Consider the following 25,671-nt stretch of genomic DNA (forward strand, 5'->3'; position numbering starts at 1 on the left):
GCTCTAGAGCACAGGCTCAGTAGCTGTGGTGCATGGGCTTAGTTGCTCCGCGGCATGTGGTATCTTCCTGGACCAGGGCTCGAACCTGTGTCCCCTGCATTGGCAGGCGGATTCTTAACCACTGTGCCACCAGGGAAGCCCCCACCATAGTCTTATGCTCTTTTGTATTTTCCACATTTCAGCAGTAACTATATTATAATCAGGAAAAAGAATCAATATTATTTTTTAAATTGCCAAGCTGTCTCACAGAGAAATAAGAATGGCCAATAATCACATGAAACTATTTAATTTCAGTAGTAACAAAAAATGCGAAGAATGCTCAATGACATGGAAAATGTTTGTTACATAAATTTAAGTGAAAAAATAGTAACAATATGTACACTATGATCCCAATTTGGTTAAAATTTGTGTGTGTGTGTATCAAAATGTTGACAGTGCTTACTAGCTTTGGGTAGGGAATATTTTTCAGATGACTTTTAATTTTCTTCGTTATGCTTCTGGTTTGGATTATGTGAGTTTTCTTCCCCTATAGTCTTATCTTCTGTGTTTTCCAGTTTTCCTGTACTAAATGTATATTGCTCTTATAATCAGGGGAAATGGTTTTCATACATTATTTTTGTCTTTCTATCCTCTATACTATACTTTCTGCTCTAAAGCATTCTTAAAATATTTAACTTGGATGTTGAGTAAGAGAAATTTGAGGGACTTCTTTACCTAATTCAATCTTAAGAATTAAATGAATGCATTGATATAAATTTCATGTTACTTTGAGAGATTTATCTTTGTTTTGTCTATAGGAATATATTTGAGTACTTTGAATATCTTGTCTCTTTCTCAGAATGTTAGCCACATAGGTGCAACGTGATGGAAAACTATCTTCTTGCCAGTTTTAGTAAAGACTTTTGAACTTCTTATTTTTAAAAATTGAGATATAATCTACATATAGCAAAATGTGCAGATTTTAACTGTGTAGTTTAATAAGTTTTGGCAGATGTTTCTACCCATGTAAATACCACCTCAACAATCTATAGAACTTTTTTGTCACTCCAGAAAAGTTCCGTCATGCTCCCTTCTTGTCAATCTTCACATCTGAACATAAGCTCTGTTACAGTTTTTACCACCATAAATTAATCTTGTTTCTTCTAGAGCTCCACATAAACAGAATCATATAATATATTCTCTTTCATGTCTACCTTATTTTGCTCACCATGATTTTGAGACTCTTCTGTATTGTGTGTATTGGGAACATTTTTCTTTTTAATTGCTGAGTAGTATTCCATTGTACGAATACCACAATTTGTTTATCCACTGTCATGTTGACAGACATGTAGGATGTATCTGGGTTTGGACTCTTTCAAAATCAGGGATGCTGAGTTTGTAGCTGCTCCCTAACCCCCCACTTCTCTTTTCTTGACTAGCAGTGCTTGCAAATCAGGGCTTGTTTCCAGGAGCTTGTAACTAAGACCACCACAAAGAGATCAGAGAACGAAAGTAAAGTGGGCCCACCAAGTCCAGGGCAGACGCCCCAGGAGTTCAGCTCCTGGGCACAGAGTGGCAGGCCTGCAGATTAACTGAACGCTCCTTTTACAGAAAGAAAGAAAAGAAAAAGCTAAGCAGTGAAAGAGCTCAGAGCACCCAGTTGGGGACCAAGAGAGCCATTACCACATTAGGTCCAAATCACAGCAGTTGTTTGAGGTTACTCGGGATGCTCAGTGTTAACTACACTGAGAGTGGGGTGGGGTGCTTCCTCACCCCAGCTGGCCCTGCAGCAGGTGTTGCCCGAGTGCCCATCTGGACTCCATTCTGCTGGGGTTTCTGGGGTGAGGGGAGCAGGATGACTTGAAGCACTTGCTCTGTGGCTCTGAGTGCACTGCCAATAGAGCTACATAAAAAACCCCACAGCCTCTTGGGGCATGTGATTTGATAATTGGGAAAAAACTCCTCTCAGACCCAAGGGGCTATCACACGTTCAGGTATTCACCGTTATTACACAAGAGCAGAAATTACGAGTTCTGGGTTTGAGAGGCCCAGGATGTCTCTCTCTGGGACAGGGAAGGGCCCAGCACTCCCCTTCCCCAGTTCACTCCTTGTAGAGTTCATTTCCATCTGTCCTATTCCCACCAAGGAAAATATGGCCTTTATCCCACTTCCTTGGGCACTGCCTCTTTCTCCCGCCTTTCCCCTGAATTTTGACACAGGGTCAGATGAACTGAGTGCAGATAGAGCTGAGGAGGCATGGAGGGAGAAGTACAGTTGTTTAGTCAGTGTGTGGAAACTGCTTTTAGGGGGTGGGAAATGGTGTGATCTCTGAAGATAGGACCCCCATTAGGCAGTGGCAGGACCAAAGGAGAGGGTGCGCTCTCCACCTGCCATGTGATAAGGGCTTTCCAGTTCTAGAAGAATTTGTAGCAAAAGTCATGCCATGAGAGTGAGTCTACTGCGGATGTTATACTGACCAGCTTTGCTGATAACTGTGCTAAAAGCATCCTCTGATGTTCGGCAGTGAACTCAGCCAGCAAGCTGTCCACCCCACGTACCCCCCAGGCTAGCTGTCCCTTCCCTGGACTGTTGTTTGTTACCTCAGTGTGTCAGGTTCTTACCTGCTTATCTGGCCCCCATTTCTTGCCCGGGTCTATTTTTTCCCCTTGCCTCCTTATTTTTTGCCCTCTTCAGCTTAAACTATCTGGTTAAAAACTGGACCTTCTAACTTTGCCTTAGTTAACATTCCCTGCCAAGGCACTGACCCTGAGCACCTGTCAGAAGATATTTTTATTGCCTTTGGTTTCATTATAGATGACAAAATACATGGAATTGGATTTCTTTTTCCCAGGATTTGTTTGCTAGTTTATCTTAACACCAGATGGTATTTTCTGATTGATTTATAATTATAGGCAGTTTGATTCTTAAAGCCTCTTTTGATCTTACTGGAGCACCGTGGACCATGAGTCCCATGTGACCCATAATGTTGAGAGGAGGTATAAATGGAAGCTTCAAAAAGTTGACACCAAACATGGGAACTGAAGCAATTGTTACACCTCAGACTAATAGTCCACTGGTTTTAAGATGACTTTTACTTTGAGGAATCTATAAATTCCTTGAAATTGCTACTCTTAGAAAAAGCCACAGTTATTTTTCCTGGGCTACTATATTGTCTTCAGTTCTAATTTTGACATGAGTGCGAAGAACAGATTGTGTCCAGCCCAAGTTACTTTTATAACTTCAAACAATTGTCCTCTCATAGTCTTTAGCAAAAATTTTTTGGAGAAAAGACTTTTAAAGACTTCCTCCCCTCCCTCCCAATTATAGTTGATACTTTAAGCTCTAACTAACCAAGGGTGTTTGAGCACAATCTTTGGCAAAGTAGCTAATGTTTCAGGATCAACTTTTTTTTAATTTGAACTCTATGAAAGAGAGTTCATGATACCATTCTATGAAATCTCCTAAACAACTTACTCTTATCAGGGAATATACAAGATTCATGTGTGTCAATTCCTCTACTAGGAACTGAAGATGATAATTAACTATAAATCAAGGAAATGAAAGTCCTTGAGTTCTAACCTTTTGCATAGACAAAAGCAAACAGCAAGACCCTGAATAATTGACATTCCTTCTCTGGAATATGAATACTGGGCTCTCCATGGTAAATATAAACTTCATATTTGTGACTTACTCCAGGCTGTACTTAGTAGATTACCTAGATAGAGGTAGACAGACCACTAAAGGAAGTTATGGCATTACCTTATCAAGGACATTTTAAGGTAACTTAAAATTATGTCATAGAATGGAAAGATATCCCACATCCATGGATTGGAAGGCTTGATATAAAGATGGCAATACTACCCAAAGTGCTCTACGGATTCAATGAAATCTCTCCCAAAATCCAGGCAGCCTTTTTTGCAGAGATGGAAAAGTTGATCCTAAAATTCATATGAAATTGCCAGGGACTCCGAATAGTCAAAACAGTCTTGAAAAAGAAAGATATAGTTGAAGGACTCATGCTTCCCAATTTTAAAAAAGCTACAATAGGCCTCTCGCCTTCTGAGATGGCCCACACTCTGTCTATGGAGTATGTTTCCCCTAGGGCCATTCTCGCCTTTTGAGATGGACCAGATTCTGTCTATGGAATGTGTATCTCTCTAAATAAATCCACTAATTACCTTAAAAAAAAATCAAATAATCAAAACAATGTGGTACTGGCATAAGGATGGATAACATAGATCAATGGAATGGAATTGGAAGTCCAGAGATAAACCCATTTATCTGTAGTCAATTGATTTTTGACAAGGATACCAAGTCCGTTCAATGGGGGAAAGGACAGTCTCTTCAACAAATGGTGCTGGGATAACTGGATAGCCACATGCAAAAAAATGAAGTTATATTACAGCCTCACACCATATACTAAAAGTAACTCAAAATGAACCAAAGACCTAACTGGAAGAGCCAAAACTCTTAGAAGGAAACATAAGGGTAAATATTCATGACCTTGAATTTGGTAATGGATTCTTAGAAATGACACTAATGGCAGGAGCAGCACTAGAAAAAATAGATACATTGGACTTCATCAAAATTTACAACTTTTGTGCATCAAATGACATTTTTTTTTAAACATCTTTATTGGAGTATAATTGCTTTACAATGGTGTGTTAGTTTCTGCTTTTAACAAAGTGAATCAGGTATACATATACATATATCCCCATATCTCCTCCCACTTGCGTCTCCCTCACACTCTCCCTATCCCACCCCTCTAGGTGGTCGCAGAACACCGAGCTGATCTCCCTATGCTATGTGGCTGCTTCCCACTAGCTGTCTGTTTTACATTTGGTAGTGTATATATGTCCATGCCACTCTCTTACTTCGTCCCAGCTTACCCTTCCCCCTTCCCGTGTCTTCAAGTCCATTCTCTACATCTGCGTCTTTATTCCTGCCCTGCCCCTAGGTTCTTCAGAACCATTTTCTTTTTTTTTTTGATTCCATATATATGTGTTAGCATACGATATATGTTTTTCTCTTCCTGACTTACTTCACTCTGTATGACAGACTCTAGGTCCATCCACCTCACTACGAATAACTCAATTTCGTTTCCTTTTACACCTGAGTAATATTCCATTGTATATATGTGCCACATCTTCTTTATCCCTTCATCTGTCGATGGACACTTAGGTTGCTTCCGTGTCCTGGCTATTGTAAATAGAGCTGCAATGAACATTGTGGTACATGACTCTTTTTGAATTATGGTTTTCTCAGGGTATATGCCCAGTAGTGGGATTGCTGGGTCGTATGGTAGTTCTATTTTTAGTTTTTTAAGGAACCTCCATAATGTTCTCCATAGTGGCTGTATCAGTTTACATTCCCACCAACAGTGCAAGAGGGTTCCCTTTTCTCCACATCCTCTCCAGCATTTATTGTTTGTAGTTTTTTTTTTTTTTTTTTTTTTGTGGTACGCGGGCCTCTCACTGTTCTGGCCTCTCCCGTTGTGGAGCACAGGCTCTGGACGGTGAGGCTCAGCGGCCATGGCTCACGGCAGCAGCCGCTCCGCGGCATGTGGGATCTTCCCGGACTGGGGCACGAGCCCGTGTCCCCTGCATCGGCAGGTGGACTCTCAACCACTGCACCACCAGGGAAGCCCTGTTTGTAGATTTTTTTGATGATGGCCATTCTGACTGGTGTGAGGTGATACCTCATTGTAGTTTTGATTTTCATTTCTCTAATGATTAGCGATGTTGAGCATCCTTTCATGTGTTTGTTGGCAATCTGTATATCTTCTTTGGAGAAATGTCTGTTTAGGTCTTCTGCCCATTTTTGTCTTTTTTTTTTTTTTTTTGCGGTACGCGGGCCTCTCACTGCTGTGGCCTCTCCCGTTGCGGAGCACAGGCTCCGGACGCGCAGGCTCAGCGGCCATGGCTCACGGGCCCAGCCGCTTCGCAGCATGTGGGATCCTCCCGGACCGGGGCACGAACCCGCGTCCCCTGCACCGGCAGGCGGACTCTCAACCACTGCGCCACCAGGGAAGCCCTCTTCTGCCCATTTTTGGATTGCGTTGTTTGTTGTTTTGATATTGAGCTGCATGAGCTGCTTGTAAATTTTGTAGATTAATCCTTTCCTCAGTTACTTCATTTGCAAATATTTTCTCCCATTCTGAGGGTTGTCTTTTTGTCGTCTTTATGTTTTCCTTTGCTGTGCAAAAGCTTTTAAGTTTCATTAGGTCCCGTTTGTTTATTTTTGGTTTTTTTCCCATTTCTCTAGGAGGTGGGTCAAAAAGAATCTTGCTGTGATTTATGTCATAGAGTGTTCTGCCTGTTTTCCTCTAAGAGTTTTATAGTGTCTGGCCTTACATTTAGGTCTGTAAACAATTTTGAGTTTATTTTTGTGTATGGTGTTAGGGAGTGTCCTAATTTCATTCTTTTCCATGTAGCTGTCCAGTTTTCCCAGCACCACTTATTGAAGAGGCTGTCTTTTCTCCATTGTATATTCTTGCCTCCTTTATCAAAAATAAGGTGCCAGGGCTTCCCTGGTAGCGCGGTGGTTGGGAGTCTGCCTGCTGATGCGGGGGACACGGGTTCATGCCCTGGTCCAGGAAGATCCTACAGGCCGCGGAGCGGCTGGGCCCGTGAGCCATGGCTGCTGAGCCTGTGCATCCGGAGCCTGTGCTCCACAATAGGAGGGGCCACAACAGTGAGAGGCCCGCGTACCACAAAAAAAAAAAAAAAAAAGTGACCATATGTGCGTGGGTTTATCTCTGGGCTTTCTGTCCTGTTCCATTGATCTATATTTCTGTTTTTGTGCCAGTACCATACTCTCTTGATTACTGTAGCTTTGTAGTATAGTCTGTTGTCCAGGAGCCTGATTCCTCCAGCTCAGTTTTTGTTTCTCAAGATTGCTTTGGCGATTTGGGGTCTTTTGTGTTTCCATATAAATGTGAAATTTTTTTGTTCTAGTTCTGTGAAAAATGCCATTGGTAGTTTCAAAGGGATTGCATTGAATCTATAGATTGCTTTGGGTAGTATAGTCATTTTCACAATATTGATTCTTCCAATCCAAGAACATGGTGTATCTCTATCTGTTTGTATCTTCTTTAATTTCTTTCATCAGTGTCTTATAGTTTTCTGCATACAGGTCTTTTGTCTCCTTAGGTAGGTTTATTCCTTGGTAGTCTATTCTTTTTGTTGCACTGGTAAATGGGAGTGTTTCCTTAATTTCTCTTTCAGATTTTTCATCATTAGTATATAGGAATGCAAGAGATTTCTGTGCATTAACTTTGTATCCTACAACTTTACCAAATTAATTGATTAGCTCTAGTAGTTTTCTGGTAGCATCTTTAGGATTCTCTGTGTATAGTATCATGTCATCTGCAAACAGTGACAGCTTTACTTCTTCTTTTCTGATTTGAATTCCTTTTATTTCTTTTTCTTCTCTGCTTGCTGTGGTTAAAACTTCCAAAACTATGTTGAATAACAGTGATGAGAGTGGACAACCTTGTCTTGTTCCTGATCTTAGAGGAAATGCTTTCATTTTTTCCCCATTGAGAACGATGTTGGCTGTGGGTTTGTCATATATGGACTTTATCATGTTGAGATAAGTTTCCTCTATGCCTACTTTCTGTAGCATTTTTATCATAAATCGGTGTTGAATTTTGTTGAAAGCTTTTTCTGCATCTATTGAGATGATCATATGGTTTTTATCCTTCAGTTTGTTAATATGCCTTATCACATTGATTGATTAGCATATATTGAAGAATCCTTGCATTCCTGGGATAAACCCCACTTGATCGTGGTGTATGATCCTTTTAATGTGCTGTTGGATTCTGTTTGCTAGTATCTTGTTGAGGATTTTTGCGTCTATGTTCATCAGTGATATTGGCCTGTAGTTCTCTTTCTTTGTGACATCTTTGTCTGGTTTTGGTATCAGGGTGATGGTGGCCTCTTAGAATGAGTTTGGGAGTGTTCCTCTCTCTGCTATATTTTGGAAGAGATTGAGAAGGATAGGTGTTAGCTCTTCTCTAAATGTTTGATAGAATTGCCTGTGAAGCCATCTGGTCCTGGGCTTTTGTTTGTTGGAAGATTTTTAATCACAGTCTCAATTTCAGTGCTTGTGATTGGTCTGTTTATATTTTCTGTTTCTTCCTGGTTCAGTCTTGGATGGTTGTGCTTTTCTAAGAATTTGTCCGTTTCTTCCAGGTTGTCCATTTTATTGGCATATAGTTGCTTGTAGTAATCTCTCATGATTTCTGCAGTGTCAGTTGTTACTTCTTCTTTTTCATTTCTAATTCTATTTCTTTTTGTGTGGGTTTTTAAAAAAATCTTTATTAGAGTGTATTTGCTTTACAATGGTGTGTTAGTTTCTGCTTTATATCAAAGTGAATCAGTTATACATATACATATATCCCCATATATCTTCCCTCTTGCGTCTCCCTCCCTCCCACCCTCCCTATCCCACCCTTCTAGCTGGTCACAAAGCACTGAGCTGATCTCCCTGTGCTATGCGGCTGCTTCCCACTAGCTATCTACCTTACATTTGGTAGTGTATATATATCCATGCCTCTCTCTCACTTTGTCACAGCTTACTCTTCCCCCTCCCCATATCCTCAAGTCCATTCTCTAGTAGGTCTGTGTCTTTATTCCTGTCTTACCCCTAGGTTCTTCATGACATTTTTTTTCTTAGATTCCATATATATGTGTTAGCATATGGTATTTGTCCTTCCCTTTCTGACTTACTTCACTCTGTATGACAGACTCTAGGTCTATCCACCTCATGACAAATAGCTCAGTTTCGTTTCTTTTTATGGCTGAGTAATATTCCATTGTATGTATGTGCCACATCTTCTTTATCCATTCATCAGATGATGGACACTTAGGTTGTTTCCATCTCTGGGCTATTGTAAATAGAGCTGCAATGAACATTTTGGTACATGACTCTTTTGAATTATGGTTTTCTCAGGGTATATGCCCAGTGGTGGGATTGCTGGGTTGTATGGTAGTTCTATTTGTAGGGTTTTTTTTGTTTTTGTTTTTTGCGGTATGTGGGCCTCTCACTGTTGTGGCCGCTCCCGTTGCGGAGCAACAGGCTCTGGACGCGCAGGCTCAGTGGCCATGGCTCACGGGCACAGCTGCTCCGCGGCATGTGGGATCTTCCCGGACCGGGGCACGAACCCGTGTCCCCTGCATCGGCAGGCAGACTCAACCACTGCGCCACCAGGGAAGCCCTATTTGTAGTTTTTTTAAGGAACCTCCATACTGTTCTCCATAGTGGCTGTACCAATTCACATTCCCACCAACAGTGCAAGAGGGTTCCCTTTGCTCTATACCCTCTCCAGCATTTATTGTTTCTGGAGTTTTTGATGATGGCCTTTCTGACTGGTGTGAGATGATATCTCATTGTAGTTTTGATTTGCATTTCTCTAATGATTAATGATGTTGAGCATTCTTTCATGTGTTTGTTGGCAGTCTGTATATCTTCTTTGGAGAAATGTCTGTTTAGGTCTTCTGCCCATTTTTGGATTGGGTTGTTTGTTTTTTTGTTATTGAGTTGCGTGAGGTGCTTATAAATTTTGGAGATTAATCTTTTGTCAGTTACTTCATTTGCAGATATTTTCTCCCATTCTGAGGGTTGTCTTTTGGTCTTGTTTATGGTTTCCTTTGCTGTGCAAAAGCTTTGAAGTTTCATTAGGTCCCATTTGTTTATTTTTGTTTTTATTTCCATCTCTCTAGGAGGTGGGTCAAAAAGGATCTTGCTGTGGTTTATGTCATAGAGTGTTCTGCCTATGTTTTCCTCTAAGGGTTTGATAGTTTCTGGTCTTACATGTAGGTTTTTAATCCATTTTGAGTTTATTTTTGTGTATGGTGTTAGGGAGTGATCTAATCTCATGTACCTGTCCAGTTTTCCCAGCACCACTTATTGAAGAGGCTGTCCTTTCTTCACTGTACATTCCTGCCTCCTTTATCAAAGATAAGGTGACCATATGTGCATGGGTTTATCTCTGGGCTTTCTATCCTGTTCCATTGATCTATCTTTCTGTTTTTGTGCCAGTACCATACTGTCTTGATTACTGTAGCTTTGTAGTATAGTCTGAAGTCAGGGAGCCTGATTCCTTCAGCTCCATTTTTCGTTCTCAGTATTGCTTTGGCTATTCGGGGTCTTTTGTGTTTCCATACAAATTGTGAACTTTCTTGTTCTAGTTCTGTGAAAAATGCCAGTGGTAGTTTGATAGGGATTTCACTGAATCTGTAGATTGCTTTGGGTAGTAGAGTCATTTTCACAATGTTGATTCTTCCAATCCAAGAACATGGTATATCTCTCCGTCTAATTGTATCGTCTTTAATTTCTTTCATCAGTGTCTTATAATTTTCTGCATACAGGTTTTATGTCTCCTTAGGTAGGTTTATTCCTTGGTAGTCTATTCTTTTTGTTGCACTGGTAAATGGGAGTGTTTTCTTGATTTCACTTTCAGATTTTTCATCATTAGTGTATAGGAATGCCAGAGATTTCTGTGCATTAATTTTGTATCCTGCTGCTTTACCAAATTAATTGATTAGCTCTAGTAGTTTTCTGGTAACATCTTTAGGATTCTCTATGTATAATATCATGTCATGTGCAAACAGTGACAGCTTTACTTCTTTTCCAGTTTGGATTCCTTTTATTTCCTTTTCTTCTCTGATTGCTGTGGCTAAAACTTCCAAAACTATGTTGAATAAGAGTGGTGAGAATGGGCAACTTCCTTTTGTTCCTAATCTTAGTGGAAATGCTTTCAGTTCTTCACCATTGAGGACGATGTTGCCTGTGGGTTTGTCATATATGGACTTTATTATGTTGAGGAAAGTTCCCTCTGTGCCTACTTTCTGCAGCGTTTTTATCATAAATGGGTGTTGAATTTTGTTGATAGCTTTCTGTGCATCTATGGAGATGATCATACGGTTTTTCTCCTTCAGTTTGTTGATATGGTTTATCACATTGATTGATTTGCGTATATTGAAGAATCCTTGCATTCCTGGGATAAACCCCCGTTGATCATGGTGTATGATCCTTTTAATGTGCTGTTGGATTCTGTTTGCTAGTATTTTGTTGAGGATTTTTGCATCTGTGTTCATCAGTGATATTGGCCTGTAGTTTTCTTTCTTTGTGACATCCTTGTCTGGTTTTGGTATCAAGGTGATGGTAGCCTCGTAGAATGAGTTTGGGAGTGTTCCTCCCTCTGCTATATTTTGGAGGAGTTTGAGAAGGATAGGTGTTAGCTCTTCTGTAAATGTTTGATAGAATTCGCCTGTGAAGCCATCTGGTCCTGGGCTTTTGTTTGTTGGAAGATTTTTAATCACAGTGTCAATTTCAGTGCTTGTGATTGGTCTGTTCATATTTTCTGTTTCTTCCTGATTCAGTCTTGGCAGGTTGTGCATTTCTAAGATTTTGTCCATTTCTTCCGGGTTGTCCATTTTATTGGCATATAGTTGCTTGTAGTAATCTCTCATGATCTTTTGTATTTCTGCAGTGTCAGTTGTTACTTCTCCTTTTTCATTTCTAATTCTATTGATTTGAGTCTTCTCCCTTTTTTTCTTGATGATTCTGGCTAATGGTTTATCAATTTTGTTTATCTTCTCAAAGAACCAGCTTTTAGTTGTATTGATCTTTGCTATAGTTTCCTTCATTTCTTTTTCATTTATTTCTGATCTTATTTCTATGATTTCTTTTCTTCTGCTAACTTGGAGTTTTTTTGTTCTTCTTTCTCTGATTGCTTTAGGTGCAAGGTTAGGTTGTTTATTCGAGATGTTTCCTGTTTCTTAAGGTAGGATTGTATTGCTATAAACTTCCCTCTTAGAACTGCTTTTGCTGCATCCCATAGGTTTTGGGTCGTCGTGTCTCCATTGTCATTTGTTTCTAGGTATTTTTTGATTTCCTCTTTGATTTCTTCAGTGATCACTTCGTTATTAAGTAGTGTATTGTTTAGCCTCCATGTTTGTATTTTTTACAGATCTTTTCCTGTAATTGATATCTAGTCTCATAGTGTTGTGGTCAGAAAAGATACTTGATACAATTCCAATTTTCTTAAATTTACTATGGCTTGATTTGTGACTCAAGATATAATCTATCCTGGAGAATGTTCCATGCGCACTTGAGAAAAATGTGTATTCTGTTGTTTTTGGATGGAACGTCCTAAAAATATCAATTAAGTCCATCTGGTTTAATTTATCATTTAAAGCTTGTGTTTCCTTATTTGTTTTCGTTTTGAATGATCTGTCCATTGGTGAAAGTGGGGTGTTAAAGTGCCCTACTATGAATGTGTTACTGTCGATTTCCCCTTTTATAGCTGTTAGTATTTGCCTTATGTATTGAGGTGCTCCTATGTTGGGTGCATAAATATTTACAATTGTTATATCTTCTTCTTGGATTGATCCCTTGATCATTATGTAGTGTCCTTCTTTGTCTCTTCTAATAGTCTTTATTTTAAAGTCTCTTTTGTCTGATATGAGAATTGCTACTCCAGCTTTCTTTTGGTTTCCATCTGCATGGAATATCTTTTTCCATCCCTTTACTTTCAGTCCGTATGTGTCTCTAGGTCTGAAGTGGGTCTCTTGTAGACAGCATATCTATGGGTTTTGTTTTTGTATCCATTCAGCCAATCTGTGTCTTTTGGTGAGAGCATTTAGTCCATTTACATTTAAGATAATTATTGATATGTATGTTCCTATTCCCATTTTCTTAATTGTTTTGGGTTCGTTATTGTAGGTCTTTTCCTTCTCTTGTGTTCCTTGCCTAGAGAAGTTCCTTTAGCAGTTGTTGTAGAGCTGGTTTGGTGGTGCTGAACTCTCTCAGCTTTTGCTTGTCTGTAAAGGTTTTAATTACTCCATCAGATCTGAATGAGATCCTTGCTGGGTAGAGTAATCTTGGTTGCAGGTTTTTCTCCTTCATCACTTTAAATATGTCCTGCCAGTCCCTTCTGGCTTGCAGAGTTTCTGCTGAAATATCAGCTGTTAATCTTATGGGGATTCCCTTGTGTGTTATTTGTTGTTTTTCCCTTGCTGCTTTTAATATGTTTTCTTTGTATTTAATTGTTGACAGTTTGATTAATATGTGTCTTGGTGTATTTCTCCTTGGATTTATCCTGTATGGGACTCTCTGTGCTTCCTGGACTTGATTAACTATTTCCTTTCCCATATTAGGGAAGTTTTCAACTATAATCTTTTCAAATATTTTCTCAGTCCCTTTCTTTTTCTCTTCTTCTTCTGGAACCCCTATAATTCGAATGTTGGTGCGTTTAATGTTGTCCCAGAGGTCTCTGAGACTGTCCTCAGTTCTTTTCATTCTTTTTCTTTATTCTGCTCTGCAGTAGTTATTTCCATTATTTTATCTTCCAGGTCACTTATCCGTTCTTCTGCCTCAGTTATTCTGCTATTGATCCCATCTAGAGTATTTTTAATTTCATTTATTGTGTTGTTCATCGTTGTTTGTTTCATCTTTAGTTCTTCTAGGTCCTTGTTAAATGTTTCTTGCATTTTGTCTATTCTATTTCCAAGATTTTGGATCATCTTTACTATCATTATCCTGAATTCTTTTTCAGGTAGACTGCCTATTTCCTCTTCATTTGTTAGGTCTGGTGGGTTTTTATCTTGCTCCTTCATCTGCTGTGTGTTTTTCTGTCTTCTCATTTTGCTTATCTTACTGTGTTTGGGGTCTCCTTTTTGCAGGCTGCAGGTTCGCAGTTCCCGTTGTTTTTGGTGTCTGTCCCCAGTGGCTAAGGTTGGTTCAGTGGGTTGTGTAGGCTTCCTGGTGGAGGGGACTGGTTGCTGTGTTGTGGTGGATGAGGCTGGGTCTTGTCTTTCTGGTGGGCAGGTCCACGTCTGGTGGTGTGTTTTGGGGTGTCTGTGGCCTTATTATGATTTTAGGCAGCCTCTTTGCTGCTGATGGGTGGGGTTGTGTTCCTGTCTTGCTAGTTGTTTGGCATAGGATGTCCAGCACTGTAGCTTGCTGGTCGTTGAGTGAAGCTGGGTGCTGGTGTTGAGATGGGAGATTTTCGCTGTTTGATATTATGTGGAGCTGGGAGGTGTCTTGTTGACCAGTGTTCGAAGTTGGCTCTCCGACCTCAGAGGCATAGCACTGACTCCTGGCTGCAGCACCAAGAGCCTTTCATCCACACTGCTCAGAATAAAAAGTAGAAAAAAAGAATTAGTAGAAGTAGAAAGAAAGAAAGAAGGAAGGAAGGAAGGAAGGAAGGAGAGGGAGGGAGGGAGGGAGGGAGGAAGGAAGGAAAAAAAAGAAAGAAAGAAGATAAAGTAAAATAAAATAAAGTAAGGTAAAATATAATAACGTTATTAAAATAAAAAATAATTAAGAAAAAAATTAACAAAAAAACGGATGGATAGAACCCGAGGACAAATGGTGGAAGCAAAGCTATACAGAGAAAATCTCACACAGAAGCATACACATACACACTCACAAAAAGAGGAAAAGGGGAAAAAATCATAAATCTTGTTCTCAAAGTCCACCTCCTCAATTTGGGATGATTCGTTGTCTATTCATGTATTCCACAGATGCAGGGTACATCAGGTTGATTGTGGAGCTTTAATCCGCTGCTTCTGAGGCTGCTGGGAGAGATTTCCCTTTCTCTTCTTTGTTCTCACAGCTCCCAGGGGCTCAGCTTTGGATTTGGCCCCACCTCTGCGTGTAGGTCGCCGGAGGGCGTCTGTTCTTCGCTCAGACAGGACGGGGTTAAAGGAGCAGCTGCTTGGGGACTCTGGCTCACTCAGGCCGTGGGGGAGGGAGGGGCACGGAGTGCGGGGCGGCAGAGGCCGGCGTGACGTTGCATCAGCCTGAGGTGTGCCGTGCTTCTCCCGAGGAAGTTGTCCCTGGATCCTGGGACGCTGGCAGTGGCGGGCTGCACAGGCTTCCTGGAAGGGGGATGTGGATAGTGACCTGTGCTCGCGCACAGGCTTCTTGGTGGCGGCAGCAGCAGCCTTAGCATCTCACGCACATCTCTGGGGTCCGCGCTTTTAGCCGCGTCTCGTGCCCGTCTCTGGAGCTCCTTTAAGCAGTGCTCATAATCCCCTCTCCTCGAGCACCAGGAAACAAAGAGGGAAGAAAAAGTCTCTTGCCTCTTCGGCAGCTCCAGACTTTTCCCCGGACTCCCTCCCGGCTAGCCGTGGTGCACTAACCCCCTTCAGGCTGTGTTCACGCCGCCAACCCCAGTCCTCTCCCTGCGCTGCTCTGACCGAGCCTCAGCTCCCAGCCCCGCCTGCCCCGGCGGGTGAGCAGACAAGCCTCTCGGGCTGGTGAGTGCCGGTGAGTGCCAGTCGGCACCGATCCTCTGGGTGGGAATCTCTCCGCTTTTCCTTCCGCACGCCTGTGGCTGCGCTCTCCTCCGCGGCTCCGAAGATTCCCCCACCGCCACCCGCAGTCTCCGCCCGCGAAGGGGCTTCCTAGTGTGTGGAAGCCTTTCCTTCTTCACAGCTCCCTCCCACTGGTGCAGGTCCCGTCCCTATCCTTTTGTCTCTGTTTATTCTATTTTCTTTTGCCCTACCCAGGTACGTGGGGGAGTTTCTTGCCTTTTGGGAGGTCTGAGGTATTCTGCCAGCGTTCAGTAGGTGTTCTGTAGGAGTAGTTCCACCTGTAGATGTATTTCTGGTGTATCTGTGGGGAGGAAGGTGATCTCCGCGTCTTACTCTTCCGCCATCTTCCCCTCGTCCTCTAATTCTATTGATTTAAGTCTTCTCCCTTTTTTTCTTGTTGAGTCTGGCTAATGGTTTATCACTTTTATCTTCTCAAAGAACCAGCTTTTAGTTTTGATGTTTGCTATTGTTTCCTTCATTTATTTTTCATTTTTTTCTGACCTGATATTTATGATTTCTTTCCTTCTGCTAACTTTGGGGGTTTTTTTGTTCTTCTTTCGCTAATTGCTTCAGGTGTAAGGTTAGGTTGTTGATTTGAGATGTTTCTTGTTTCTTGAGGTAGGATTGTATTGCTATAAACTTCCCTCTTTGAACTGCTTTTGCTGCATCCATAGGTTTTGGGCCGTCGTGTTTTCATTGTCATTTGTTTCTAGATATTTTTTGATTTCCTCTTTGATTTCTTCAGTGATCTCTTGGTATTTAGTACTGTATTGTTTAGCTTCCATGTGTTTGTATTTTTGACAGATTTTTTCCTGTAATTGATATCTCGTCTCATAGCATTGTGGTTAGAAAAGATACTTGATACGATTTCAGTTTTCTTAAATTTACCAAGGCTTGATTTGTGACCCAAGATATGATCTATCCTGGAGAATGTTCCATGAGCACTTGAGAAGAAAGTGTATTCTGTTGTTTTTGGATGGAATGTCTTATAAATATCAATTAAGTCCATCTGGTTTAATGTATCATTTAAAGCTTGTGTTTCCTTATTTATTTTCATTTTGGATGATCTGTCCATTGGTGAAAGTGGGGTGTTAAAGTCCCCAACTATGATTGTGTTACTGTCGATTTCCCCTTTTATGGCTGTTAACATTTGCCTTAGGTATTGATGTGCTCCTATGTTGGGTGCATAAATATTTACAATTGTTACATCTTCTTCTTGGATTGATCCCTTGATCATTATGTAGTATCCTTTTTTATCTCTTGTAATAGTCTTTATTTTAAAGTCTGTTTTGTCTGATAGGAGAATTGCTACTCCATCTTTCTTTTGATTTCCATTTGCATGGAATATCTTTTTCTATCCCCTCACTTTCAGTCTGTATGTGTCCCTAGGTCTGAAGTGGGTCTCTTGTAGACAGCATATATACGGGCCTTGTTTTTGTATCCATTCAGCCAGTCTGTGTCTTTTGGTTGGAGCATTTAATGCATTTACATTTAAGGTAATTGTTGATATGTATGTTCCTATTCCCATTTTCTTAATTGTTTTGGGTTTGTTATTGTAGGTCTTTTCCTTCTCTTGTGTTTCCTGCCTAGAGAAGTTCCTTTAGCATTTGTTGTAAAGCTGGTTTGGTGGTGCTGACTTCTTTTAGCTTGTGCTTATCTGTTCAGGTTTTAATTTCTCCATCGAATCTGAATGAGATCCTTGCTGGGTAGAGTAATCTTGGTTGTAGGTTTTTCCCTTTCATCACTTTAAATACGTCCTGCCACTCCCTTTTGGCTTGCAGAGTTTCTGCTGAAAGGTCAGCTGTTAACCTTATGGGGATTCCCTTGTATGTTATTTTCCCCTTGCTGCTTTTAATATTTTTTCTTTGTATTCAATTTTTTTTTTTTTTTTTTTTTTGCGGTATGCGGGCCTCTCACTGTTGTGGTCTCTCCCATTGCGGAGCACAGGCTCCGGACGCGCAGGCTCAGTGGCCATGGCTCACAGGCCCAGCTGCTCTGCAGCTTGTGGGATCCTCCTGGACCTGGGCACAAACCTGTGTCCCCTGCATCGGCAGGCGGACTCTCAACCACTGCACCACCAGGGAAGCCCCGTGTTTAATTTTTGATAGTTTGATTAATATGTGTCTTGGCGTGTTTCTCCATGGATTTATCGTGTATGGGACTCTCTGTGCTTCCTGGACTTGATTGACTATTTCCTCTCCTATATTAGGGAAGTTTTCAACTGTAATCTCTTCAAATATTTTCTCAGTCCCTTTCTTTTTCTCTTCTTACTTCTGGGACCCCTGTAATTCGAATGTTGGTGCGTTTAATGTTGTCCCAGAGGTCTCTGGGACTGTCCTCAATTCTTTTCATTCTTTTCTCTTTATTCTCCTCTGTGGTAGTTTTTTCCACTATTTTATCTTCCAGGTCACTTATCCATTCTTCTGCCTCAGTTATTCTGCTATTGATTCCTTCTAGAGAATTTTAAATTTCATTTATTGTGTTGTTCATCATTGTTTGTTTGCTCTTTACTTCTTCTAGGTCCTTGTAAATGTTTCTTGTATTTTCTCTATTCTATTTCCAAGATTTTGGATAATCTTTACTATCATTACTCTGAATTCTTTTTCAGGTAGACTGCGTATTTCCTCTTCCTTTGTTTGGTCTGGTGGGGTTTTACCTTGCTTCTTTATCTGCTGTGTGTTTCTCTGTCTTCTCATTTTGCTTAACTCACTGTGTTTGGGGTTTCCTTTTCGCAGGCTGCAGGTGCGTAGTTCCCTTTGTTTTTGGTGTTTGCCCCCAGTGGGTGAGGTTGGTTCAGTGGGTTGTGTAGGCTTCCTGGTGGAGGGGACTGGTTACTGTGTTCTGGTGGATGAGGCTGTATCTCGTCTTTCTGATGGGCAGGACCGCGTCTGGTGGTATGTTTTGGTTGTCTGTGGCCTTATTATGATTTTAGGCAGCCTCTTTGCTGCTGATGGGTGGGGTTGTGTTCCTGTCTTGCTAGTTGTTTGGCGTAGGGTTTCTAGCACTGTAGCTTGCTGGTCGTTGAGTGGAGCTGGGTCTTAGCATTGAGATGGAGCTCTCTGGGAGAGCTTTTGCTGTTTGATATTACGTGGAGCCGGGAGGTCTCTGGTGGACCAATGTCCCGAACTCGGCTCTCCCACCTCAGAGGCACAGGCCTGACACCCTGCCGGAACACCAAGACCCTGTCAGCCACATGGCTCCACACTCTGGAAGCCCACACTCCAGAGGCCCTCCTTTCGATGTGCTTCCTCTCCCTGCTGCACAGGTCCTAACCAAATAACATTATTAAGAAAGTGGAAGGACAATCTACAGAATGGGAGAAAATATGCAAATCTGAGAAGGGCCTAGTATCCATAATACATTAAAAAAAAAAAAGACCTCTAAAAACTCAACAACAAAAAGAAAAACAACACAATTAAAATATGGGCAAAGACTTCATTGGACATTTATCCAAAGAAGATATACAAATGGCCAACAAGTATATGAAAAGATGTGCAACGTCATTGGTCATTAAGGAAATGCAAATCAGCCACAATGAGATACTACTTCACACCCCCAAGGATGGCTATAATTTAAAAACATCCCAAACGCAGAATATGACGTGTTGGTGAGGATGTCAGACCTTTGTGCTTTGCTGGCGAGAATGTAAAATTGCATAGCCACCGTGGAGAACAGTTTGGCAGTTCCTCAGAAAGTTAAATATAGACTTAACCACATGACCCAGCAGTTCTACCTCTGGGTACATACCCCAAACAATTGAAGACAGGTATTCAAACAAGTACTTGTACACAGATGTTCCCAGCAGCACTATTCACAGCAGCCAAAAGGTAGGAACAACCCAGATGTCCATCAGTGGATGAATGGGTGAACAAAATGTGATTTATCCATACAATGGAATATTTTTTAGCCATAAAAAGGAGTAAAGTACTGATGCAGTGATAATGTGGAAACACCTCAAAACATCATGCTAAGTGAAAGAAGGCAGACGCAAAAGGTCACATATTGTGTGATTACATTTATGTGAAATGTCCGGAATAGATAAATTCATTGAGACAAAGAGCATATTAGTGGTTGCCAGGGGCTGGAGCAGGGGGAATGGTAGTGACTGATTCATGAGTACAAGGTTTCATTTGGGGATGACTAAAATGTTTTGGAACTAGATACAGGTGAGGGTTGTACAGCATTGTGAATATACTAAATGCCATTGAATTGTACACATTAAAATGGTTAATTTTATGTTATGTGAATTTTCCCTCAAATTAAAAAAATTGCATCATATAGTTTTTGTGATCTCATAAATAACTGTGGCTTTGCTGTCATGGTTACCTTGTGACTGTTGGAATCCATGTACTTTGTAGCATTAATACATTGGGAAAGTTCTTTCCAGCTGTGGGCAAGAAAACACGAAGACAGATGATCCCAAGTGGGTTTCGTCATAGAATAACAGTTAAGGAATATAGCCTTTTCTTTTTGACTTGTGGAAGCTGTTGAAACTTCTACCTTGAGTGCGCCCTTGGTTGTTTTAAAGTGTGATCTGGACTGATAGGATTTGGTCTCTTCATTTAATTTGAAAGAGCGTGTTTAAAGTAACTTTATAGTATTTGGCGATGGAGCAGCTTTTGGTTTTATGAAAATTAGGAGTAATTTCTCAAGAATGTGAGCTATACATATGGAATTGCAGTAAGATTTTTCTGGTGGTTTGCTGTGTTGCACTGCTAGAGACTTCTGTGACACTTTCGAAAGCCATTACAAGTGCTTTTTATTATAAGTGGAATTGGTGTCAGGAATAAGAAATTCTTTGTGTGTGCAAAAACTAAAATCCTTAGTTTCTTATTTTAATCTTATACCTGTTTTGTTTTTTGAAGGAGGGACTTTAAGTTAGATTCTAGCAAAGAGATCTGAGCTTGAGAAGAGAGTCTTAACTCAGAAAGGTAGCAGTGCTTTGCCAGTGATCGTGAAGCTTTTCTTTATGTATGGAGTTGATGCTTCTGCCTCAGGGTCATGCTCCTGCCCCTGTGTTGTATGTAGACTTGTTTCTCAAGCAGATGTTATTTATGCTAGTTGTCTTGCACGCTTCCACCTGGCTCCTCTCATGACCCACAACGTGCCATCCAGGCTAAGGGTTTGCAGACTTGAAGCAAACAAAGCGAAGTGGTTTGTAGTGGATTGAACCCACAGCTAGTTAAAGCTCTTAGAGCAGTGCCTGACACAGAGTAAAAGCTTGACATGTGTATGCTAAAGACAGAAGAATGATGGGGAAAGATCACTCGGTGCTGCGCTGGGTCTTTCTTGGGATGCGCGGCTTCTCTAATTGTGATGCATGGGCTTAGTTGCCCCGCGGCATGTGGGATCTTAGTTCCCTGACCAGGGATTGAACCCACATCCCTTACACTGGAGGACCACCAGGGAAGTCCCCAGGGTGCTTTTTCGAGGGGCAAACTTGTTAACATTCAGATATTCGTAGTCCCTACTCTCTCGTGTACCCATGCACCGTTTGAAGTTCTGAGACCCTCTGGTATACTCACTTGAGGGCCATTTTACTGGGCATCTCAACCAAAGAGAATGCTTTGGGAAAGAAATAAAGAACTCAAAAGCAGTGGTTTTTCAACTGCTTCCCAAGTAATTTTAGGATCATGTGAAGCATTTCTGGTTGTTTGTTGAAAACATAGTTACTGTCTCATTCATTAAGCAAGAGCTACCATGTGTCTGTCATTGGGTAGAATGGGATGACATAGGGATAAGGGTCAGAGACAAAAGATGAAGATAACATAACTCCTTAGCCCGGAACTCAGTCTAGATCATTTTTTGTACCTCTAGAATCCATGTCAGGAAAACCCCAGGGCTTTGAATGGAAGAGCATCAGAAAATAGCACATCCTTAATGGTACTCACCCTTGAAGTTGTAAGGCTACGCATCAATTAATTTTTAAAAATATTATTTATTTATTTATTTAGTTGCGTCGGGTGTTAGTTGCGGCAGGCAGGCTCCTTAGTTGTGGCTCGTGGGCTCCTTAGTTGTAGCATGTGAACTCTTAGTTGCAGCATGCATGTGGGATCTAGTTCCCTGACCATGGATTGAACCTGGGCCTCCTGCATTGGGAGCGAGGAGTCTTAACCACTGTGCCACCAGGGAAGTCCCACACATCAGTTAATTTGATCATTTCTGCTAAGCCATCTCAAACTTAGCCAGGAGAGAAAGATGGAAACTCATTGGTGGAAAGAGATTTTAATGAGTCATCTTGTTCTGATCTATCATCAGAGACAATGAAGTGTGCCTTTTTTCCATTGATATTTTTCAGTTACTACTAGCATTTTTAATCATTTAAAATTGCTAGTTTGTATTTTAGTGACCTCTTCTTACTCTCCCCACCCCCTTGGTTTTTCTGTTTGTGTATAGTTCTGGTGAAAATGAGTTAGGAAAGGAGATTGATGAGATTGGATAGCTCAGCATCCTAGAATACACTTTATCTCTTTTCTCATGAAGTGAGGATATGTCGCTTCTTTTGCAGGACGGGATACAACTGCAGAAGCAACAAGTGAACCTTTAAAGATGCATATGGGGCTGCACAAAGAGAAGAGAGGAACTGGAGAAACCAAGGAAGTAAGGAAAAAGTATGTTTCCTAGGTAAATAGTACACTTCTGAATTTAGGTTTCTTGCATATCAATTACCATTACTTTGTCATGCCTAAGTCTTTATGGCTGTATTTAATCTTTGTTAAACATTCTTTATTTTCTCCTTCCTTGATTTTTATTGCTGAGCTCTTTGATCAAATGATTCTTTTAATCATTTGGATTAATCATTTGGATTAATCTAAAAATATCTGTATTGAATATACAATTTAGGTGACTTCTTAGATCACTTGATAGGAACCTGTTATATCTTAGGTTGACCATTGGGTATTATAAAAGAGTTGTGTGTTGTGTCTCTTGTGATGTGCAGGTTTAGTTCAAGGTCAATTTTTTAGTCTGAGTGCAAAACATACTTCTGCTTTATTAAATGACTGACTTGAAAAACACTGGTTTGAATACCAAATTATCCAAGCCATGTTCTCAGGCTATAGGATGTGTGGTACTGCTCTCTGGAATATGAAAATTAATACTAAAGACAAAGCTGACTGGCCAATAATTAATGTAAATAGGCATAGCCTCCCCTTGATGAACTAGATGTGCCCTAGTAAAGTTATATACTCACATATGTATATACATATATGCGTTGGGAACTCAGTTTATTCTGTTACTGAGCCGCTCACAGGCTTAGATTTTGAGGGGTTTTGTTGTTAAAGTTTTTTAAATAAAGGAAATTTACTACCTTATTTATCATTATAAAGTTAAGAACCTTAATAAGTAGAACTTTTTGGAAAGAAAGGGGAGGAAATGGAGTCAGGGTCATTGCTGGTATATAATGGAAGTTCTGTGCACAGCAGCCTGACTTGGATAACTCCATGGCAACATCACTCCCTCCCCACAAGCCTGGGCCACCCAGCCCATGGGAATTTCCTCACAGCTGTCACTTGTGGAACTTCCTGTCTCATGGTGGATTGTGGCAGGCCTACTGTTAGATAGAAGGTATATTCCAGTTTTCTCATTCTTTAACTTTGAGTTGGAAGGTGGAGTAAAAACTATTTAATGGCCTTGTATATCAATCCTCTAAACGAAAAACGGCATAAGACAAGTTTATTACAAGTGCACTTGTGCACACATTTTCTAGTGCTCACCTTCACACCGACTCTGCGTCAGTCACACTGATCTCCTTACGGCTCTTCAGTCAGTCGTGGACTCTTGTCCTCCCAGGTAGCCACGTGGCTCCTGGCCGCCTTCTCCTTCAGGTCTCTGCTGTGGGGGCAAAGTGAATGTGAAGGCCAAAGCCAAATTGGAATCACCAGGAATTTTCTGTGATGTCAGTCTCCCTACCTAGCCCCTGGCAGCACTGAGCCACCTCGCCTAGCTCCAGCTTCCCTCCTTTCGCCCACTCCACTCCTCCTACCTATCAAATGTGATGTTTTGTTTATTCTACACATCATGCTTTTTCTATTTCACCTTTAAGATCTTTTAAAATTAATCTTTCACTTTCAAAGGCACATACCATTTGACTCAGCAATTGCATTTCTAGGAATTGATCTCACATGTAACCTCGCACAGGTATGCAAGTAATCTTGAACCTCCTCAGCCTCTGTTAAATCTTCATGCATGCTTCTGATTTCAGTAGCACTTGGACTGAGACTAATTATCTCTTGCTGCCACTGTTCCGTTGTTGGCATGGGTCATGTCCCCGTCCAATAACTTGGGCGGCTGCCTGCCTCTTTGCCTGAACTGCAGGCACAGGAGCTAAGTGTCCCCTTTTGGGCTTCTTCTTTTGCACTCCTGTTGCCTTACAGCAATCTTTCTCTTCCCATTTGCGAATATTACAAATGGTTTTGCGTTGCATTTTTTTAGACACTTAGATAATTACGTATAGAGTAATGGTATCTCGACTTAGCCGCACATTAGAATCAACTTAGAAGCGTTATAAATTACTAATGTCTCGTCCCACCACCAAAGATGCTGAGGCAGTTTGTCTGGGGTGAGTTGTAAGCATTGGCATTTTAAAAATCTGCCAGGGTGATTTTCACTGCGGTCAAGTTTGAGGACCAGAAATAGTGTTGATTTTTTCTATACTGGTGATGACTTTGGTCACTTTAAGCTCATCGTAACCATTTAAGTGATTTCTTTGGGTTTGCAAGTTACAGTGGTGTTATATATATTAAAAAATTTGCCTCTTCCTTTATTGTATTTGTATTTCTTACTCGTTTTCATGTTGCTTTGTATTGGAAGGCACTTCTGATCCTATATTAATTAACAGTGATGATAAAATGCTGCTTCACTTTGTGCCTGTTTTTAATGACTGCATGTCTCATTTCTTCCTTGAAGTATACTGTTGACATTTGGTTTTAAATAGTTACTCTAAAAAGGGTAAGAAAGTATACCTTTATTATTAGTTTTAGAATTTTAAAATTAAGAATATCTGTTGGAGTTTAACAAATGAATTTTTGGTATCTGATGACATGATGCAATTTAAAATTTTAACCTATTCCTAGATTCTGTTTACGGTTTTTTTTTTAATTTTTGAGCATAAATTTTGAGTAAGCTTCATCTAGTTTTCTCTCTTCATTTTCTCTGCCAGTTTTAGAATTGGGTTCGTAGAATGAACTAGATAACCTATATCTTGACCTTTTTTAGATATGTTTTCTATAATATGTTTTGTTTGTTTGTGGAGAGTTTGAAATGATCCACTAATAAACCATCAGGGGCGAGTTGCTTTGGAGGCAGGGGTGTAGTTATTTATTTTTTCAAAGATGTTGGTCTAGTTAAGTATTTTAGAATCTTTGTTTTCTAACAATGCTTAAAGCAATGCTTGTCCTCTGTTCTTTTTTTTTAATAGTCTATAAATTTCTTGTGCAGTGATTTTGTTATATTTTCTAATTTCATTATTATTTCAGAGCTCTGTTATTTCAAGCAGAATGTTGTCAGATTTTGTCTTCTGTTCAACCAATCTTGAAGATTCTATAACTTATGTGTGAATTTAGCATCTTTAATTTATGGTTGCTTTTGCATTTGTTATGTTTTCTACGTATAATTCGTTTCTTAATTTTTGTATTGCTTAGTCGTCTCTTTCCTGTTACGCCTTCTGTTTTATGGAGTGGCCTTTTCTTCTTTTTAACTTTAAGACAAAATTTAAACGTGAACAATTCTCTTAGTGCTAAAAATAACATTTGTTCCCTAAATTTATTTACTATCATCAAAGCAAAAGCAGGAACTTTCCTTTCCTTCCATATAAGGAAACTCAGTTTCTCCCTGTTTTGGCATCCCCTCTTCTTACTTCTCATCTACTCCAGATATTTTTACCCTTCACATTTTACATTTGTTCTGTGAGGTGCACTAATTCTTCTAGGTTTCAGCCTGATACTCATAAGTATTTTGTTATTCTTGATTAAGTTAGTTAACAACCACTGAAGCCTCACTCTGAGCTGGACAGACACTGAACTAGGTGCAGGAGATACAAAGAGAAAGGTAGCTCTGTCCTTGCCTTCAAGGTCCCTTTCTGGTTGAGGAGGTGGCATGCATGCAAACCCACAATGGCGAAAGACGTGATGTGTCAGGTGTCCTGGAGACACAGGGAGGGAGGGAATGATGTTTGGTGAGTCAGCGAAGGCATCCTGAATGCTGAGTGTTACTGTGCCAGTAGGGCTTTGTTGGATAGAGGATAAAGCGGATGGGCAAAAGCCTGAAGGTACCTAAGTGGCTGGAGAGGAGACTGGACAAAGGGTTGTTGGGGCCAGATTGCGAAGCACCTGGAATGCCTGGCCAACAAATTTCGGCTTTCTGT

The 25,671-nt window shown here is 40.6% G+C and overlaps 1 protein-coding gene across 7 annotated transcripts in view; it reads left to right on the forward strand.

The window, feature by feature from the left end:
- The window catches only part of ZHX3 (zinc fingers and homeoboxes 3), a 127,556-nt gene that overhangs the window by 40,150 nt on the left and 61,735 nt on the right, over positions 1–25,671 (forward strand). For 4 of the 7 annotated variants that reach the window (XR_009522071.1, XR_009522073.1, XM_060030780.1 and 1 more), the window contains exon 2: positions 21,817–21,932. The gene's annotated coding sequence lies outside the window, so the exon portion shown is untranslated. The remainder of the gene's footprint in view (positions 1–21,816; positions 21,933–25,671) is intronic. The other 3 variants (XR_009522074.1, XR_009522072.1, XR_009522075.1) reach the window with 1 other exon arrangement.

The sequence above is a fragment of the Delphinus delphis genome, chromosome 15, assembly GCF_949987515.2.
Source record: "Delphinus delphis chromosome 15, mDelDel1.2, whole genome shotgun sequence".
In the NCBI taxonomy this organism is placed as follows: domain Eukaryota; kingdom Metazoa; phylum Chordata; class Mammalia; order Artiodactyla; family Delphinidae; genus Delphinus; species Delphinus delphis.